The 6,138-nt window shown below is 34.4% G+C and overlaps 1 non-coding gene across 1 annotated transcript; it reads left to right on the top strand.

The window, feature by feature from the left end:
- Positions 1 to 1,976: 1,976 nt before the first annotated feature.
- Positions 1,977 to 2,083, top strand: LOC113873915. Its single transcript, XR_003505981.1, has one exon. It is a non-coding gene; the product is annotated as a small nucleolar RNA R71 (small nucleolar RNA).
- Positions 2,084 to 6,138: the final 4,055 nt, after the last annotated feature.

Here is a 6,138-nt window from a genome sequence, read left to right as displayed (position 1 = left end):
GTTCCCTACACGGCTTTCGGCCTAAACACATGGAACAATTCCATGAGAACCCCAAAAATTACCAAGAACAGAGAAAAGGAAGGAAAAATAAAAACTCTAACCGTTTAAAACTCACCTCCAAGCGTTCCCCACACAAATTCGAGCTCCAAACACGCTCCCGAACGGCTTTGGAGGCAATTAATCGGTGGAATAGGGTTTGGGAGTGAGAGAATCGAAGGGAGAGGGAGAAATTACTCTCCCCGAACCCTAACCCCCTTTAAATCCTTTTCTGGTCACGACACTCTCGCTTCAGCGACACGCCCTCTCGCTACAGCAAAAAAACCAGAGAAAACTGCACTCTAGTTTTTGCAGAATCTTGCTACAGTGAGACTGCACCCAGAAATGCACCCCAAACTGTCGCTTTGTTGCTACAGTGAAACGTCTCTCGCTACAATGAGAAGGCGACAGTTTTGGTCCTTCGTCCCAGGGCCTTCTCGCTACAGCGAAAATCCTCTCGCTGCAGCGAGAACAACCTAATATCTCGCCCTGTACTTAGGCACTTAGCCTATTTTAGCCCAACTAGTCATACATACACATATCCATGTAATTAATACACATAAAACATCATTTTCAAATAAATCAACACATATATGAATATATATAAGAATAATAATAATTAATATTACCAAAATTCGGGGTGTTACAAACCTGAATCCTTCAATTTTTAAGGGAGTTTCCTTTGCACTATAGCACTGCATTCTTCCGTTAAAGGGACTATTTTGTCATTCTCAAGCTTCCTCTTCTTAGATAGTAGCTCCTTCATAAATTTTGCATAAGAAGGAATTTGCTAAAATGCCTCAGTAAAAGTAATATTTATTTGAAATTTCTTGAAGACATATAGAAACCTCTCAAACTGCTTTTCTTGTTGGGGATTTGGCATTCTTTGAGGATATAGAAGTCTCTTGTATCTTCTTCATCAATAGGCTGATTTGCTTCCTTAAGTATTTGTCTTTTTGTGTTTCTCACAGCCTTTGGAGAAACTTCTTTTTCTGTATTTTCTTTCTTCAACGAAGTGAATTTCCCTTCATCCAAATCAGATTTCAACTTCTCTTTTGCAGTAGAATTATTTGATCTCTTTTTGGCAGGTCTAGGACTCCCCAAAACAGCCCCACTCCTAGTCATAATAGCTTGGCATTGCTCTTTTGGATTGACAACTGTATTGTTGGAAAATCTCCCTTCATCTTTGCTGGACAGTTGCTCAGCCAACTATCCAATTTGAGTTTCAAGCTTTTTCATGGAAGATTCTTGATTCTTGAAGCTTGTTTGGGTCATTTTCATAAATTGCAACATGGTTTCCTCGATTTCACTCAACCTTTCAGTCATAGGCTTAGAAAACTTTTGATTTCTTTGGGATTTAGTGGCTGGATTCCCTTGAAAATAATGTTGTTGTGCTGCTATATCTGCACCAAAAAAAGGCATAGTAAAGTTAGAATTTTTTGCAACAGAAATTTGAGAATTCCAATTATAATCTGCTGATTTCTGCTATTAGGATACTGAAAAGTAGGTGGGAATGAAGGTTGTTGTCTTTGAAAATTTCCCATATAATTAATTTGCTCTTGAGGTTCAGTTGTAGGTGCATCACATGCACCATTGGCATGGTTTCCTCCACAAAAATCGCAAGCTGGATATTCTGAATTGGCCCTGCTTGAAGATTCCTTATTTATTGAGTTAGTGCAGCAATTTGCTGCAAAAACATTTGGTTTTGCAGCTGGTTCTGCATAAGGAAAGTCTCAAGAATTTTAGCTTCATATCCTCCACTTTATGTAGAGTGTCTTGCATTAGAATTTTGATACATAGATAAAGCCATCATCTCTATAATCCATTGAGCTTCCTCCAATGATTTTGTATTTAATAATCCTTCTGCAGCTGTGTCAATCATGGTTTGAGTGGCTAGACTCATTCCATTATAGAATGTTTCCAATTGCATCCATTCCGGTATGCAATGGTGTGGGCACTTCCTCAAAAGCTCTTTATGTCTCTCCCAAGCTTCATATAATGATTCCCCTTCTTGCTACACGAATGATGTGATCTCACCTCTTAACTTGGCAACCTTAGATGGTAGAAAATACTTGGTAAGAAATTTGTTAACAAGGTCTGCCCAAGTAGTTATGCTTCCTTGTGGTTGAGCTTGCAACCAACACTTTGCTTTATCCTTTAAGGAAAATGGAAATAATCTCAATCGGACTGCATCCTCGCTGACTCCATTCATCCTAATTGTATCACAAAGCTGCAGAAAATTAGAAATATGTAAGTTAGGGACATCTAAAATTGAACCGAAAAATTGGTCTTATTGTACTAAGTGAAGGATAGCTGGTTTTATTTCAAAATAATTGGCTTGCATTATTGGTCTGACTATGGAAGGTTGTAACCCTGCATGTTAGGTATAGTATAATCTTGTAAAGTTCTCAGCCTATTCTATCCAGCCATTATTTTCTCTTAAGGTGTTGGTGGTGTAGGAGAAGGAATTTGAAGTTCTTCCGATTTAGAAGTAGAAGGTGTAGATTCTAATTCTTGCTCCTTACTTGCTAAATTTCCTGCGCTTAATTCATTTTTCACCCTTCTTAATGTCTGTCTATATCCAGATCAAATACAAGAGCAGTCTTGCTTTTATTTTTCCCACATATAATGATAAACTTTTTGGCAAATGCACCAAATCGTTGAAGTAACAAAAGATTATTGTCAACAGGGATTAATGCTAAGTACCAAACTACAAGAATAACACTAGTTGGGTTACCCAAAAACAATTTATAACAGAATAAAAATTACTTAATTGCAGAATTGTAAAAACAGAAATAAAAGTGTTAGGATTAATATTTATCAATGACCAAAAACTACAAGACTAAAAATGGAGTAATAATTAAAATAATTGCAGGATGTAAATATCTAAATTACTGGAGATGGGTCTAAACACAATAAAAAATAGGTTGAGTTCGGAATCCCTTATCCCTTTCCTTTTGCTTACAAGTATATGCATAACTCAAAATACAACTTTATTTAATGGTCAGATTTTCTAAAATACCTAATCCCAATTCCTTGGTAATTGGTTCTAAAATAAAATTAGTGTCCTAATTCCGTAGATATAACTAAACACATTCATCATTAAGATTTAAAATCCAACAGACCACATCATTATAAACTTCTATTCCTAGACAATTTATAATAAGCATTTTGGTTCCAGTCCAAGAAAGCTCACAACTTTCCAGCAATGAACTCTTTTTCATCAACCCCATTCACGTAGAACAGTGAGGCATTAAGTTTAGAATCAAAATGTTAGAATAAAGTTTGTATCTTGAGCTATATCCAATGTTAGGTCATTGCAAAGGGTAAAAGGTATAAGTTCATCCTCACTCAACTCCAAAATATTTAGCTAGACATGAGGAAAGTAAATAATATAAAACTGAAATATATTGCAGAAATAGAATTCCTGTTTACAAAAACGTTTGCAGCAAATAGAAGAAATGAGAAGTTATTGTTCTATTACATAAACCAGAGAAAATAAGATGAAATCAAAGTTCCCATAAGAATCCTCTAGCAAATATGTAAAGAAAATACCCTAGCTACCATATTCTACATAAGCTGTCTATAAAAACCTAGATTTCTGCGCTCTGGAATGTACTAAAAAGGAAAGAAACAAAAGATGCCAAGCTTTTCATAATTTTTTGCTTTTATAGGCTCTGTCAGCATCATGTCCCCACAAAGTGTGTCCTGCAGCGCTTAGCTTTCGGTCTTTAGTCCAATTGCCACTTTTTGTCTAATTTCCTTTAAAATTTCAATTGCCAACATCATAATATGAATGATCTATACAAATTTTCCAGTACTTGTAACATTCCATTGAATTTTCAAATTAATTGCATTAACTTATGATTTAAATCCAATGAAATATTCCAAAAATCTTTAATTTCCTAGATGAGTTAGTGACTCACACAGCCCCAAACTTAATTGTTTGCTTGTCCTCAAGCAAATTCATTTTCTTTTTCAATTGAAATAACTAGTTCCCATAAAAATTGACACACTCAATTTATCAATCATCCCTCTTGTAGCAATTAAATTAATGCAAGCCATTCACAAGCAATTTCTTCAACACTCTCAAGTATTTAGGCTTGTGTTTGACTCTCTTTAATGCCTTTTGTTGTCATTCTTTCACACAGATTTGACAAATTTACAATTCACACTATCCATGTAATTAGTTCTAATCAAGAGGGCTTTCTAAAGGTTAAAATGTGGTCAAGGTTTAGGTGGAGAAACAATTTGGTCACTCGCTATTCCTTATATCAGAAAAAACATGAGGGATAACTTAGAAAATCTAAGAAATTGAAAAACTATTTGCACTCCCCCATTGGGTATTTTTTAACTTTCTTAATTGAATGCTGCAGCACTTAAATCTCTATTTTGAATTTCTCTTTTCATTTTGTTTTTGTTTTCTATTTTTTATTTTCTTTTTTTATTTTTTTTTATTTTTTTTATTTTCTTTCTTCTTCTTTTTTTGAAGTAAATTGAATGGTACTCAATTTAAATACTTAATAACTATAGCAATTGACCAAAATGGCTCTCTCAACATATATAATTATACACCCATATATAATTTCCCAACCCCAAACTTGAAAGGATTGCTTATCCTCAAGCAATTTCTAATAGAAACTCCAAACTTAGAATTTGCTAAGTTATTCAAATTAGTGCTCATGCTTTCTAAGTTATAACGGGGAACAAGTGTTTGGGCATGTTTGGTGGTAGTGTAGAGGTGAGAGAAAAATTTGGTCAAGCTCAAAAGGGCTAACAAGGGTTGAATGAAAGGTTGGCATTTTAGTTGAAGGTAGCTAAAAACAAAAATAACCTCAATCATTTTAGAACATAAATGCATGGGCAAAGGACAAAGAAAAGTGACAAATCATGCAAAGAATTTCAAAATCCAGTAGGCATACTCTCATCAAGAAAAATTAACTTCAATGCTTACCATGGCAAATTTTTTAGAATTTAAAACAATCATGGTGGTCAGCAATGTTCAGAAATTGTGTGAATTCACAAACAATGTGGTGCACAAGAGAGATGCAAGATTTATAAAGTTAGTTAGGATCACATTTCAGAGAACAGAACAAAATTAGGGAGAGTAAAAAGAGACTCCCCTGTGTATGTGAATCAAGCTGAGGTGTGGGGCTTGCCTCTTGCTTTCTTTGTTAAAATACTTGGACTATTCAAAATAGAAATGACAGCAAACACACACACACACACACACACACATATATATATAAACTACATAAAAATGAAGAATTTTGCTGTGCAAATTGCAGGCTGCATAATGAAGGAAGAATTACTAAGCAAAACAAAGTTTTAGAGCTAGAAAAATGAAGCAATAGTTAAGAATGCACAAAACAGAATTTATAGCAATGAAAAATCCAAGTCTGATTGTTCAAAAAAAGAAGTGCAACAAATGTATATCAAAATTGACAAAGGACTATAAAAACATGTACAAATTGCATTTTATAACAAATTTATGCAGTAACAGCACATGTACTTGCACTTATAACACCCAAAAATTAAAAACATTGTGCATTCAAGTGTTGCAAAATTGTGATTGTAGCGACCCAATTCACTACATTGTTGATAACTACTTTATAATATGATAATTTAGAAAACACCAAAATCTGGTCATTATTTTTTTTTCTTTAGACATACAGTTTGTGATAATAGTTCTCTTTCAAGAAGAGAGTTAACATGCATATATTTTCTCATCTCATCAATCCATAACTCACTATCAATAATATACTCATATCAGTCATCACAACTCATCATCAGGAAATACCTTAAATATATTAAATATAATTTGCCGAAACGATAGGTTCATAGTTAAACAGTGCGGTCAACATGATTCAAATACAACATAAGTAAAATAGACACAGACCAAACTCCTTAAGAGCAGTTCCACTACAATATAAATAAAAACAACATCAATCAAGAGGCGAATAATCCTTAATAGGGTCAGACTCCTCAGATGATGTTGGGGAAGCAGAACTAGGAGTTGCAGCCACAAAATTTCCACTATTCTCCTCTATACATCCAGTAGGGTGAGGGGATGAACGGGTGGCAGTAGGTGGAACCAAAGTA

This window comes from Abrus precatorius, unplaced genomic scaffold, assembly GCF_003935025.1.
Source record: "Abrus precatorius isolate BTA unplaced genomic scaffold, Abrus_2018 Scaffold7, whole genome shotgun sequence".
Classification (NCBI taxonomy): Eukaryota; Viridiplantae; Streptophyta; class Magnoliopsida; order Fabales; family Fabaceae; genus Abrus; species Abrus precatorius.
This window is presented reverse-complemented; position numbering and strand designations above follow the sequence as displayed.